Consider the following 15,957-nt stretch of genomic DNA (forward strand, 5'->3'; position numbering starts at 1 on the left):
CCAGCTTTTTCACTATCATTTAAGGTTTTGTGATTGTGCTGACTATGTGCTGATCTCAGTCAGGAAGAGGTGATGTGTTTGTGTGTGTGTGTGTGTGTGTGTACGTGTGTGTGTGTGTGTGTGTGTGTTCATGTGTGTACATGACATGTGTGGTGTGTGGTGTGTGTTGCAAAGGTCTGACAAGATGTATATGTTCAGCAGAAGGCTACTGGGAAAGGCCTCCTCCTCTTATTAGCATTCTGGGCTCACCCAGACTGCATCAAGAAACTCCCCGCACCCCCGCCCCCTCTCTTACACACTCCCCCCTCTCTCTCTCCATACTCTTTCTCTCTCTTTCTCTCTCTCCCTCTCTCCCTCTCTCACTACAGTTTCTTTCTTGGCATCAGTCTTCCCATATCACTTCCCCGATGAAGGAATATTGTGCCGGTTTCTTTGGGATGCGAAAGGTAATGAAAATCCCCCCCCTGGTATTGAGTTGTAATGCATGAAGCTGAACAGGTGTTCTCTGTAGACACTGGATATATAGGGGTTAATCTGATTGATGACAGACTCTGGGGAGTCCCTCTAGCGTCAAGATTGGTTTGAAAGTACAAATATACTGCAGTGTGTTTTATGAGCTAATATTATGGATAGAGACGGACTCATAGTGTTGTCAGGGAAAGAACACTTGTGGCATGCTGTTTATATGTCTGGGATGAACCATATTTACAATGTTAAGGCAACATATCAGCAGACATGTATCATCAAATGATATCTTTGCATATTAATGTACGATTCATCTTTTGAATGGTGTAATAATGAACAACAATGCATTATTTTGAACAAGCTTATGACAAACCAGCACTACCTGACTAGATGCATTGCTGACATATATTCATTGATTCATAGTTATTGATTAGATTTGGAATAAATTACAATGGAATTCCAATTTGAATGCTTCATTGTGCATCTCAAATTTAATCTCAAAATGGTTTGTTTTGAAACAGACTCGCTCCAACCCATTTCTTTAAAAATCTAATTTCAATTACTCATATCAGTTAACACTCAAACTGTGATTTCATTATCTTAATTATGGATGAGTACAGCGAGCATGGCTGACCTGCAGAGTGGGCAGTCCCTGCTGCACAACGGCGCTGGAGCCAGTAACCTGTAGCCTCAGATCATTAATCTCAACACTGCAGTGCATGGAAAGATGAACTACAGAGCGTGCTGCAGGGTGATGCAAACACACAAGGCATGTAGCTGTTAGTCTGCAGCCTGTAGCAATGCAAATCAAACCAGCTACTAGGCTAAATGAAATAAAACCATGGCAATCTCTAGGTATGGTGAAGGAAGGATAGATAGATAGATAGATAGATAGATAGATAGATAGATAGATACTTTTTTGATCCCCAAGGAAATTCAAGGTCTCAGTAGCATACAGACATCACACACAACATTCACTAACAGCAGAAAAAGTAATTAAAAGTATATAATATAAAAAACACAACAAGCAATAAGGACAGTAGAAGATAAAGAATATACTAAAATACAAATTATACTAAATAACACTAAATCTAAATCAAGTCTAAAACAGTAACCACATAGTGGGTGATTTAGCATGAGACACTTGCAATAACTGAGGCAGGGACTGAGGAAATGAGGTGTTGTAATTGAAGGTATCTGTGACCTAACATAGTCAAAACTACACTAAATTGGAAGTGTAGGATCATTATGACACCCTCTGTATGCACACCAAGTTTTGTGGAATTCCGTTCATGGGGGGCCACACAATAAATTAATTTATGTTACTATACACCAACTGGCCTGTAGGTGGCCGGAGACAGTTTTCTGTGAATATCTCGAGAACCGTAGGGCCTAGGAGGTCCACCTTTTTTATGTATGTTGGTCTTAAGGGGGCATGTCAACCCATCCCATTACCACTTATTTCATGTATAGCGCCACCTAGTTAAAAATTAAGAAGCAAAAAATTAGGTGTTTTCATCACAATATCTCTGGCTGACAAGGTCAAAACTGCACGAAATCAAAAGTGTAGGATCATTATGACACCCTCCGAATGCATGCCAAGTTTTGTGTACTTTTCGTTCATGGGGGGCCTTACAATAAAAATAATTTATGTGTACATTTAGTGACGTACACCAACAAGGATTCCCGGGACACTGAAAGACCGGGGTACACAAAACTTGGTGGGCATGTACCCCCACATGGATAGCATGGAACCGTCATTTTTCGTTTTGATCTGTAGCCCCCCCGCTGGACTGGACCCCCGAAAGGAGGGTAGGACAGACACAGTTCTCTGTGAATATCTTGAGAACTGTAGGGCCTAGGATGACCATTTTTTTCCGTATGTTTGCCTCCAGGGGTCATGTTAACCCATTTCATGTGCACACATGTGCACAAACAGACACACACACACACACACATACATTCACAGTAATCATACGTATGACACATACTCACACAGTAGACATATGTACGCTTGCATGCACAGGCACATTCGCAGGCACACACACAAGCACGCACACACACACACACACACACACACACACACACACACACACACACACACACTCACACACACACACACCCACACACATAACATAAACATAACACAAACAATCAAGAATTTCTCAGAATTATGAACAGGCAAGATGGAGGTGGGGTTGTATAAAATGAATTTTACATGTGAAATCTATGAACTAATCATGTTTTGGTACTTGTTGTCTAGCAGATACCAGTGAGAATTGAGTGTGGATAATGCAATTTAGTGAGACAGTTAGAATCATATAGGCCTTTCAGCGTGATTTCTTTTTGTGGAAAAAATGTGCTGGACTGGGCGGCGGTCATATTTTGTACCGCTCTGCGGTACATCTAGTTTTGTTCTTATTTTAGCACTGACATAGACCTGGGCCTACTGTGTCATCAAGTTGGAATATGATTTACACTTATGTTGCCCTGCTACTGCTGCATGGTCAATATCTGCAGGGCCTAGTACTTTCGTTCAGTTCTTGTTTATTTTGTAATCAAAGTCAAAGTCAAAGTCAAAGTCAGCTTTATTGTCAATTTCTTCACATGTTCCAGACATACAAAGAGATCGAAATTACGTTTCTCACTATCCCACGGTGAAGACAAGACATATTTTACCAATTTAAGTCCACAGACAAACATAACATTCAAGTAAACAAAAAAGTAAGTAAATAAGTAAACTAGATGTACCGCATAGCGGTACAAAATATGACCGCAGCTCAGTCCTGTACATCCGTTCATAAAAAAATAAATCACACTTCAATTTGTCTCCATATTTTACTCCATCCCCCACTCTTGAAACTTTTGTGTATGCTTGTTTGGCATGCCTGAGTGTGTGCAAATGGCGGGCACAGAAAGTACCCTACTGGTGCTGAAAAGGTGAATAGATTGTAGAATAGCCAAAGAAGATGTAGAATTGTTATAAAACCTTTAAAATCTCTAAACAATCACAAGTAGGGCAGTTCATCACAGTTCATCCATTGCAACTGGATTGATGAAAGGTCACTTACACCTGTAGGCTACATTGTATTTGGGAAAAGCAAAAGGTATCAGCATAATGTTATTTATTTATTTATTTTTATGTATTTATAAACAAAAACATCTCTGTCAGTTCCATGCCGTTTTCAACAGCTATCAAAAACAAAGGTCATTTTGGATGGATGGATTTTTTGTGAATGTTTCTTCTTCTACATAAGATTTTAGTCATCTTTAGTTCATGTAATACTTTTATTGTCAATGCACAAATTAAGTAACAGTAGTCTGAAACGTTATTGTTAATGCACAAATTAAGTAACAGTAGCCTAGTCTGAAACGAAATGCTGTTTTACATCTAACCAGTGGTGCAAATAACTGACATGTCCAAATGGGCCTTGATGAAATGCGTCGCTAGACTGTTCATACACATTTTAACGGGCCAAAGTTGAAAAGCTTTTGTCCGTTATTGTTAGTGCAAATATAGGCTGATTCATGTTCCCTTGCATTGTTTAACTGAGGTCCATGGCTAGTCTGGCTTTCATCAGACCAAGCTCAATCTTTTAAGAAATCAAAAAAATAAATAGCGGGCAGATCAGGCTGGGTTCACCCAGCCTAGTCCATAGGCACCCGATATTGTTTAATTTTCCGATTGAGATATACACGCTCTGGCTATTCTAAATGCAAAAATGCATCAGGGAGTTATGACAAAACGGTAACTAACAAACTAGATCCTAATAGAAAGTTGTTAGCTTCCCTAAGCTACAGGTAGGATTATAAGGTAGGCCTATTGACAACATAAATTGTCAATAGGCTATGCTGGCGACACAAATAAAATCTCCTTTGAAACCAATGGCTTCACGCCTTACAGTATCAAGCGGACTTAAACTGTCATATCGTGGCGAAAAGTTGTAATAACATTCACGCAGCTCCATGAGTCAAGGAAAGCTTGAATGAAGTAGCCACTTCTAAATGGGACCCACTACACAGTAGCTTAAGGTGATTTGCTAAAGCAGCCATAATGAAATGAAGGTGTCATTGTTTGGATACTTCACACACACGTGCTTTTTAATTTCACAGACTACAACTACCAAGCTGTAATCAAAGCACATCGATTCCTCTCTCACACCCTGCACGCACTTAAAACAAAATAAACAGGCGCCTCAGTCTCACGATGTATAGGCAAAACTGTATCAGACCCGGTGTAACGTTGGTAAATCTTCCATTGCACAGAATGATTTTGTAGCACGTGCAATAAATGACAGTCGAAAGATACAAACAGTGCTGCTATACATTTGCTTGGTATAACCGCATTTATAGTTTTCTACAAATGCAATAAATCAAATGCCTCCATCACGCTAACGGTAACATTACCTAGGTCCTTATTGATATTACAAGATTAACGTACCTGCAGTAAAAACCAAGCATGTCCGATAAACATCCTTAGATTTATTTCGGCTTCAAGAAGAAATGGGAATTACACTTCATGTGAACATCGCCCTATCCTTATTAGATGTTAAGCTGCGGTAAATTACAGTCCTTGTATGAAGCGTCCATTGTTTTTTTCCAACCCACTTTTAACTTCCAACAAAATTACGTCTCACTGCAACGATGCGCGCCATCTAGTGGACAAACGACTACTTTCGCCAATACTGAAAATGCAGCCATGATGATGATGATGAATATTTATTTTGGCTTTCTTTTAATCCTACTGATTTTCATTTTTTACCGGGGGGGGCAAATCACAAATGAGTGATTATGAGCCAGGTTGATGTGGGCCCTTGAGACCAACATACCATAAAAGATTCACAGAGAACTGTGTCTGCCCTACCCTCCTTTCGGGGGTCCAGTCCAGCGGGGGCTGCAGATGAAAACGAAAATGACGGTTCCATGCTATCCATGTGGGGTACATGCTCACCAAGTTTTGTGTACCCGGTCTTTCAGTGTCCCTCGGGAATCCTTGTTGGTGTAACGTCACTAAATGTACACATAAATTATTTTATTGTAAGGCCCCCCATGAACGAAAGTACACAAAACTTGGCATGCATTCAGAGGGTGTCATAATGATCCTACTCTTTTAATTTCGTGCAGTTTTGACCTTGTCAGCCAGAGATATTGAGATGAAAACACCTCATTTTTTTGCTTTTTAATTTTTAACTAGGTGGCGCTATACATGAAATAAGTGGTAATGGGATGGGTTGACATGCCCCCTTAAGACCAACATACAAAAAAGGTGGACCTCCTAGGCCCTACGGTTCTCGAGATATTCACAGAAAACTGTCTCCGGCCACCTACAGGCCAGTTGGTGTATAGTAACATAAATTAATTTATTGTGTGGCCCCCCATGAACGGAATTCCACAAAACTTGGCGTGCATACATAGGGTGTCATAATGATCCTACACTTCCAAATTTTGTGCAGTTTTGACTATGTTAGGTCACAGATACCTTCAATTACACCACCTCATTTTTACTTTTTTGTGTTTAACTAGGTGGCGCTATACATGAAATGAGTGGTTATGGAATGGGTTGACATGGCCCCTTGAGATCAACATACAAAAAAAAAATGGTCCTCCTAAACCCTACGGTTTTCGAGATATTCACAGAAAACTGTGTCTGCCCTACCCTCCTTTCGGGGGGTCCAATTCAGCGGAGGGGCTACAGATCAAAACGAAAAACGATGGTTCCATGCTATCCATGTGGGGTTACATGTCCACCAAGTTTGGTGTACCCGGTCTTTCAGTGTCCGGGGAATCATTGACGGAAATTTGGGCATGAAAAAAAAAAAAAAAAAAAAAAAAAAAATCTGACTAAACCTATATATGATCCGCTTAAGCTCTTGGCGGTCATAATAAGAGGGCACAGATAATAATGAAAAAATAAGAGCAGCAAAATTTGGTTGAAATTGTGCATAGACAGTCAATAAAATACTAGTGCAAAGTCAGGCCAATAAAAGGCCTGGGTAGTTCTGTTTGACCTAAGTAAGAAAGAAAGTGGCATAGTGGTGCAAGTTATGTAAGAGCAGCAGAAGTGTTGTGTTTTCAGGACAACAACAACAAGTTGTAAAGTGTACAAGTGTGCAAGTGTGCAAGTGGAGTAGTGCAGGCGGCCATTGTGGGTCCAATGTCCAGGATGTTATGTAGCTGAGGGTGGAGGGGGGAGAGGAGGGAGAGAGTTCAGCATCCTTACAGCTTGGTGTATGGAGCTGTTGGCTTCTGTACCTCTTCCCAGAGGGCAGTAGATCAAACAGATTGTGAGCGGGGTGACTTGCATCACTCACAATTTTGGTCGCCTTGCGGGTGAGGTGGGTGGTGTAAATGTCCTTCAGGGAGGGGAGTGAAGCACCAATAATCCTTCCAGCTGTGTTCACTATGCGCTGCAGGGCTTTCCTGTTGTACTCAGTGCAGCTTCCGCCCCACACAGCGATACAGCTGGAGAGGATGCTCTCAATGGTGCCTCGGTAGAATGTGGTCATGATGGCTGGTGGAGCACTTGCTCGCCTGAGTTTCCGCGAGGGAAGTACAGGCGGCGCTGAGCTCTCTTCGCCAGTGATGCAGTGTTGGTGGTCCAGGAGAGGTCTTCACTGATGTGCACCCCAGGAATTTGGTGCTGCTCGCTCTCTCCACCACAGCACCGTCGATGGTCAGTGGCAGGTGTTGGGTGTGACCTCCGGAAGTCAACAACAATCTCTTTGGTCTTGCTGACGTTCAGCAGGAGGTTGTTGTCCCTGCACCACGTGGTCAGATGGTCGACCTCCAACCTGTATTGAGTCTCGTAAGCCCTTGGTGATGAGACCCACCAGAGTTGTGTCGTCAGCAAATTTCACTATGTGATTGTTGCTGTAGGTTGCAGTGCAGTCATGCGTCAGCAGGGTGAAGAGCAGCGGACTGAGCACGCAGCCTTGGGGGGCCCCTGTGCTCAGTGTGATGCTGCTTGAGGTATTGTTGCCAACACGTACTACTTGGGGCCTCTGACAGAGGAAGTAATCCGACAGAGGAAGTAATCTGACAGAGGAAGTAATGTTCTGACTTGTAATGTGACTATAGTTGTATGTCTGGCTGTGGGGTATGCCACTGGTTCAAAAGGGATATAATATGATGTAGGGTTCTCTGCAATGGCACTTCTGTCTTTCTTCTTCTGTAATTGTGACAGTCTGCTCTTCATACTACTATTCACATTTAGCTCATCACCACTCTCTGATGATGCTACTTTTTAGCATATAGCTAAACTAAATTAATAGTTCCTTTGCAAGTGAGTAGTGTTTCATCAACATTGTTCTGATTTGACAGGTATGGGAGGTAAGATTGTATCATACAATAGCTTAAATAAATAGCTTTCTGATATACAGTAGCTTTATTTTCTGTTTTGCTGTATGCAGTGTGCAGCTTGTAACATGTAAGTTGTTGGTAAGTGGTGAATGATGGTATTTGACTGACTGCCTGAAACAATAACAAAGAAATAGCTCTAAAAACTAACACCATTAGTTTGCTTTAAAACTCCACATTACATTTTACATTCAGGCTTCTGATGTTGCCATGCAAACAAAGTTGATTCTGGGTAGCTCTTCTGCACAGTAGACAATTAGTTATATCAGTCTAAAGACCTACACATGACAGGACCCTGTTTACTGTTTTGTTTTGAGCAGGAGAAGGGATGAGAGCTCCCAGGACCATACGGGACCATTCATCTCTTTCATATCTGTTCTATAAAAACACGGCCATCTCCTCCCTCTTTTACACACACCCCTGGGCCTGTGTCACACTCCATCCTCTTGGCAATCCGTCAGCCCAGTACATCTCCGGAGGCTTCACTGAGAGCAGTGGCCCAGGACACACATAAAAGCCACTATCATGCAACACCTACATAAATCACACACACACACATACACAGACACACACACAGACACACACACACACACACACACACACACACACACACACACACACACACAGACTTTCACATTCACACAATGGAACGTAAGCCACACGCATAACAAGCAAGATTAACAGACAGGACAGTTACGCGTAACAGCCAATGATACACTGCAACGCCCCCATACTCACAATCCTGTTCAGCTCAAACACAATCAAAAACATTCAATGTGTAAGGAGTGGCAGCAAAGCAGTGCAAGATGAAGAGTGATAAAAAAGAGAAAGAGAGACAGAGAAAGAGAGGGATAAAGATAAAGATCTTCATATATATATATATATATATATATATATATATACAGTTTATATAAAGAGAGAGAGAGAGAGAGTTTAAAATGTGGGGAAGGAACCATGTCCAGACAAGCATGTCCCCTCAGAGAGTCTATTTCAATCAAAAGTGAGAGCAGGAGAGAGGAGAAGAGGGGAAACGGAGCGGGACCTATTAGCCTCCTTCAGCCTAAAACATCCCACCAGTCAGCCTGTGCTCCAGCGCGGAGGACAGGTCTCTCCCGGAGCAGCATGGGGATTGTCATGCTCCCATGCTCTGTTCGAGGGGCAATTTCTACCAGCTATTAATTTTATCGCCACTGGAGGCCTGTGTGTTTGTTTAACCTGTGGTTGCCACACACATATACACACACTCACACACACAATTCAACAGCAGCTGCTCCTGCTCCGCTGTGTAAAGAGAGGAAATAGACTGAAAAGAGGAAGCAGAGAGAGAAAAACGATGGAGGACCACTCCCCATTAGCACCTGGTGGTGTTCTTTGTTGTTCGGGCACCTCCCACCTTTCCAACATCCTGAGCTTCCGTACCAGGCAGACACTCATTAAACACAGAGACATTAACGTCGGCATGGTGACCCGACCTCCTCACATTACATCATCATTAGAACCTTCATTACACAGTGAACGCACTCCACTCTGTCATTGAGCCTCCTGGTCAGGGCAGCAGCAACAGTGTGTGTGTTAGTATGGGTTCAGTTGTGAGTATTTTAGCATTTAGGGTAATAATTATGTTGTACAACAGTGTCTGTTCATTTGTAGGGTTTTCTTGCCATGTTCGTGCGATGGTACATTGTGTGTTTGTTTTTTCATACAGTACATGTTGGGAGTTACATGTTGTTAAAGGAGACGACCCAGCAGGGCCGGAGTGGGGCCACTTTTCAGCCCGGGAGTTTCAGGCCCAAGACCGGCCCACTTTTTTAGTGGTGGTGGAAATTGGATAAATAAGGCAACATTTCAGCTCTTACTATCCTGTAGTTTTTATTATAGGCTAATATTCCACTATTCCACAAGGATAGGTTGATAAGTTAACAAATACAGGAAGGAAGAAATAAAGCATTTGAAATGTATCCCACAATTCCACTAAGAGGTATATTGAACTACTGTATTGTTTACATGTTTTTTTTCTGCATGGGTCAGCTATCATGTTGTTGTTTGGTGATTTGCTCCTTTACTACACCCACTTCTGAGCAAACAAGCCATATAGGTTGATATAGGTTGATAGCCTACTGCTGTCATAGCCTGTTCTTTCTTCCATTAAATAATAACTTTAATTCATATGGTTAACTCTATTATCCTTTCTACTTGTCCCTATAGTGATAGTAAATTTCGGGCTCATCATTTTCAGCGGGGGACTGGCTGATCTGCTGCTCAGGCTACTTTTGTTTTTAGGCCTATAGGCTACTGCATACACAGATCAAGCTTGAGTTTTGTTATCAATATTTGCATAATATTGGATGATACCAAAATGCTAATATTTTAATTCATTTAATATGTTACTTGCGAATAGGTTGACAACGCTACAACGTCCAGTAGGTTATTAGCCCAATTACGCCATTATAGTCTAATCATGGCTATCTCTCTTTACCAGTTGCCACTTATGTCTGTCCTCTTCAAAAAAAATTGGAAGCATGGCACATTTGGCAGCATTTCCCTCCAATACTTTTCGTCTTTTTTACCTGGCCTTTTCAGTCCCTCATGGCATCTACCATCCATCCTCCCTGACGCTTATCACCATAGACATAATATGTCTATGCTTATCACTACGGTAGGGCCGGCCCGGCTGGTAGGCCTATCTGAGAATTTTTTTTAGTAAAGACGGGCTATATGGACCCAACCAATTAACTCTTCTTGGGAGGGGAGAACAACTCATGCAGAGGCTGCGGTGTTAGGCATAGAATGCGAACGTGTGTAGCCAACTTCAAGAGAAGATAGATTAACGTGACAAATGCCAATATTTTTCCCTCGACCGGCCCAAAAGTGAAGCGGCCCACCGGGAACTCTCCCGATTCTCCCGATTACCCACTCCGGGCCTGCGACCCAGTTCAGTAGCCGTTGTGCAGTTATGGCTGTGGCTTCTGTGCTACACACGTACAACACACACACACCCCACACCTTTACCAGCACTGTTGGATGGGAGGATGCTGGACGGATGAGTGGACAGATGGAGTGATAGAGGGACTGAGTGGTTCACTCAGATGAAACAATTTTACAAAGGAGGATCACTGCAGCGAGGGAGGAGGGAGGGGTTAGGGGCGGAGGGGAAGGGAGATCCCATTCCATCTCCCTCTGCTGACGTTGTAATGACGATGTGTGTGTGTGTTCATGTGTGAAGAAGAAGGGAAGTGTGTGAAGTGTGTGTGTGTGTGTGTGTTCATGTGTGAAGAAGAAGAGTGACTGGCCACTGCTGTTGTTCAGTGATTACTGCAGAGCACAACTATCTGGACACGTGTGTGTGTAGTAGGGATGAGTGGTGGATGTGGTGTAGCTGGGAAATGCCTAGAAACATGCCTAGAGCTGTTTAGGGAACACCTACACATATGGAGTGAGCAATGCACAATAAACTCAACAGATGTTTTGGTCTGTGGGTTATATGATTGCAAACAAAGGAACACTAAGACATAACCTATGGAATATTTGCTATGTACAGAAGACTTTAATCATCATAGTGGGGTATGTTATCCATATCCACTCATACCTCAACAGGGTTAGGGAGTTCTGAGGGCTTACTGAAAAACCAATCACAGCAAATGTTCTTCAGCCAGACTAGCCAATATTGCATTGTTGTGTCCTCAGACACGAGTATAGTGATCCAGTGATTTAATCCCACTGATTGGACTGCAGTTTGCATACTGACTGTCTCTTCCTGAAGAGACAACATAAAAATGTTCAGAAGAAAAAAATATTTTTATTGACTGACAGTTTCAAAAAAAAAAGAATTACGTATTTAATGAAAGTGAGTGAGATATTTCATCCAAATCCACCCATAACTTCAAATTCCAGGAACTTTCCTGAACCAATCACATCACATGTTCTTCAGAGTCACCAGCCAATGGCAGGCAGCTTTTGAGTCTTTGGTACGTTGATGAAGTGATTTATTCCTCTTCTCCCTGTTGACTGGACTGGAATTTGCTTACTGACTGGCTCTTAATGAGCCCATGGTCCTCTCCTGCCTGATGGTCTCTCTGATGATGGAGCACGTCTCGAGCGGCAGCCTCCCAGCCAGGAAGTCACTTACGGAAATGAAAGAAGTGTTTCTCTTTGGCAGACTCCGCAGGTAACAAATCTTTAGCGGGTTTTGCCGATTTTACAACTTGCGACGCTGAGCAGGTTTCACTAATTAAAAGTAAATGCTTAGAGCGGTGCTGCAGTACAGGCTAAGCAGGTTGCAACAGGTGTCAAGCTTTTACAGGAATGAAAACTCAGTTTCTCAAGTCCCACTGGTACTTTTCACAAACTCTTTCTAATAATGTTTTGGCAGAGACAAAATAAATAAGTAGAAAAAGAAGCCGCACCCAACATCAGATGTAGCCTTCTCCAGAAGCATCTATCTTTTCTACAGGTCTATAGTTAAAGCTTTCTTGTTATCCTTGTCGCAGTTAAAGCAGTGCCAACTACGTGCTCCTAACGTTGCTCCTAACGTTGATGCAGGTTTGTGTACACCCAATCACTCCCACCAGCAGCAGTTGGCAGTTGGCAGCTGTGACAAAAAGAGAATGTACTTTCCTCCGCTTCGCTGACTGACCTTTAATTGTTTTGCAGCAAAGACTCAGTCTCAGTGGCATACTTGTAAACAATTTATGTTTTCAGATGAATATGTGTGATATCTGTGGTATGTGTTTTTGTTTCCACCACTCCAGGAAACTTGTTGAAGACTTCATTCCATACACACGGAAAACAAATAATCTTACATATCACTTCTCGGTCTTACTACATCAATAAGGTTAAACAGGAAGCTGTTCCTGGGCATACTGGTATACTCGCCAGTTGCTACACTAATGAAAGTCTCAAGCATGAGCTACACCGGCATGACTGTGAATATTGATTTATTGAGTGTCTGAGAGCTCTGGAGGATTTTGTTCTTTTACTCACTTAACATTCCAGTCCAGCAACATGCACCTGTAAATTGGGACAATACTCGGTGGAGTTAGTTCTCCTCTGTTTCTTGATTGCATGTATTAGTAATAGATATCCTTCTGAGCTGTTGGTGCTACAGCAGATGAATACACACAGCCCTCCTCGCACTTTCAACAGGAGCAATACACATACAAGATAGGTTGCATACGGACTGACTGAATGTCCAGGCATGATACTGGAAAGGCATCATATTCAATAATACTCTGTTAGCGCAGTGTTGAATTCTACTCAAAAAGCACCATATTCAACAACCCTCAACAACAAAGGGTTGAATTCTACCAAGAAAGCATCATATTCAACTATTCTGTGCCAGCGCAGTGTTGAATTCCACTCAAAAAGCATCATATTCAAATATTCTGTGCCAGCACAGCGTTGAATTCTACTCAAAAAGCATAATATTCAACAACCCTCTGTGTTAGCATAGTGTTGAATTCTACTCAAAAAGCATCATATTCAACAACCCTCTGTGTTAGCGCAGTGTTAAATTCTTGTGTTCCAAGACAGCAAGAGATGAGTGGGAGTAGTGCTGGTTGGTGGAGGTTGGGGTGTGTGGGCTCATGGGATAGTGATGAGTGGAGGATAGCAGGCCTTCATCTTTGTTTCAACGCCTCTGAAATGATCTCAGTGCAATAAGCGTGGGAGGCAAACATACCATGAGCACACGTATCTATGGAGAGATGTCCAGCGGAGAGCCATGAAGTATCAGAGAGGGAAGCATTCACTTTGCATCACTAACATTTACTGTAGTTCATGTAACTGATATACATGTCTGCAACAACAAAGAAAGTGTAAGGTATGCTATACAAGATTTTTACCTTAATACAACCTCTACGAAGCCAATTTGATGGCTTGTAATCAGTGTTGGGAGAAATGCATTATAAAGTAGCCTAACGTGTTACTGCAATTCTACTACTTAACGGTAGCGGTAACGAGCATGTAACAAAGTATTTTTTTTAAATCAAGTAATGCAGTTACAATTACTGAAATTGAAATTAGTTTGTTACTCACATTACTCTGTTTACCTTGTCAAAAATGAACGACTTCAGCAGACAAGATGACATTTGCTGCTTCTGATCTAACGTCGCCCGACCTTAGCAGTGTTTCCCTCGATTGGGTTTTGTGTTTCCATTGCAGATGCATTCTTTACAGTTAATAGCAGTCTCCCCACATCCCTCCTTATTTCTGGACATCTTAAATGCCTTTCCCTTTTGTTTCCATCTCGTAGGCCTAAACTCCAAGTGGTGCAGTAGGCGCATTGTGGTGCATCATTCTGCTCTTCTTTGCCTGTTGCGCAAAAGCCTCGTCATATTAATTTAACATTCTTTCAACATAGCCACAACACAGCACCAACATGCCTACATAGCCTTGGCACAGACACGCACAAGATTAACTCGAGAGAAAAATGCCGATTTGACTTTCCAAATAAACCCTCCACAAATAGCCTACAATAAACGACTTGAGTTACAGTATTTGCACTAGGCTATGTTTACATCGGAATTTATGTCCATGTATGTGTTATGGGTTGATTTGTCTGCAATGGAACATACAACTTCTCTCTGGAACACCTTATTGAGCTGGTTCTTCAAAAGTAAAAGTTGTACTGTTGTAAGGCTACTGTTTGATTGAAGGGTTGAGACTACAATAAATAGGTCTACAATTGTGTGTGACTGTTCAGTACTGTTCACATTGACATTTAATTTTAAAAACTCTCTAGTAACTAAATACTTTTGATATACAGTAATTGGTAAAGTAATTTAATTACTTTTTAAACTAGTAGCCTAACTGTAACTAATTACTAATTTCCAGTAACTTGCCCAACACTGCTTGTAATAGGGGAACCGTTCACCTAGCATAGCCTCGGCGTAGCTGGTCGCTACCGAGAGAACCAGCAGTGAAACTTCAAGAATTGCCTACCTGAGGACATCTTGCGAGAATCGTGAAACATTATCTTGTCAGTAGATATAGCTCTTTGGAGATCGTTTTTGCCTGCTGTTAGTCCTTTGCCTTCACAACAAAAGCATTTCCATTGTGTACAGGCAGGGAACAAAGCATGAGAAGTAGGCTATTTACAATGGCAAAGTAAAATATAAATATATCACAACTCTAGGGGGAGCTACAGAGTCGCCAAAAGTGTTAAATTCCACGCCACAGTCAGCATATTCAACAACATTCTCTGTGGTAGCGCAGCAGTGTTGAATTCCACTCAAAAAGCATCATATTTAACAGCCCTCTGTGCTACTTCTCTAGCCTAAAAAAAACGGTTTGGCTTGAATTCCCTGCTACTTGAAAACAAATAAGATTATGTTGCTGTTGGCGAACAGTGTGACAGTGGTTAAGCTTTTATTAAGTTGGCAAAGGATTGAACTAGCCAACTAGCTCCGCTGGTGGGAAACGCATGGGACTAGCGCTGTCCTATTGCGTGCAGAGGGAATTTGAAAGACAACCGATTATCCCGCCCCTCGGACTGAGTACTGCGAGCGGTGAGTGCCCAGACCCTACATTTTAATGTGGGTCTGGCTCGTCCAAAAGTGTTAAATTCCACTCCACAGTCAGCATATTCAACAACATTCTCTGTGGTAGCGCAGCAGTGTTGAATTCTACTCAAAAAGCATCATATTTAACAGCCCTCTGTGCTAAATTCCTTGTGCCAAGTCTATTTAACATTTAACATCAAAAACAAAATCACCAACAAAGCAATCTTTGTGGGCAAAAATCATCACCAACAGAGCAGCTGTTGTGAGCATTTCACTGTGATTATCAAGCAGGCACCTTTCTTCATTGGTGTTTCGTTGAATTAGACCCAAGACACCTCCAGATGGTCGTTACCATCCTACGTACTTCCGGCAAAAATTTGATTTCAGCCTCGCACGTAGTCTGCCCCAACCTACATTATACGGCTTGCGTGTAGCCGAGCCATTCAGCGAACAGTTGAGTGATGACGCGGAACTTGCCTGCCGAGTTGCTTGTAGTCCAGCGAAGCTTGTAGTTCAACAGCATAGCAACAATGGCGACGGAGGACTAAACGCTAGAAGCTATCCGCAAAGTTGCCTCAACTCTCAAGGGCATCACGCAATTAAAGCAGGAACAAGAGGCTTGTCTTGTCAATTTTAG

The 15,957-nt window shown here is 42.2% G+C and overlaps 1 protein-coding gene across 1 annotated transcript in view; it reads left to right on the forward strand.

The window, feature by feature from the left end:
- Positions 1-385: 385 nt before the first annotated feature.
- sv2bb (synaptic vesicle glycoprotein 2Bb) overlaps positions 386-15,957 on the forward strand; it is a 56,813-nt gene continuing 41,241 nt past the window's right edge. Inside the window, exon 1 of the mRNA XM_048257829.1 lies at positions 386-446. The gene's annotated coding sequence lies outside the window, so the exon portion shown is untranslated. The remainder of the gene's footprint in view (positions 447-15,957) is intronic.

This window comes from Alosa alosa, chromosome 11 (assembly GCF_017589495.1).
Source record: "Alosa alosa isolate M-15738 ecotype Scorff River chromosome 11, AALO_Geno_1.1, whole genome shotgun sequence".
Classification (NCBI taxonomy): Eukaryota; Metazoa; Chordata; class Actinopteri; order Clupeiformes; family Clupeidae; genus Alosa; species Alosa alosa.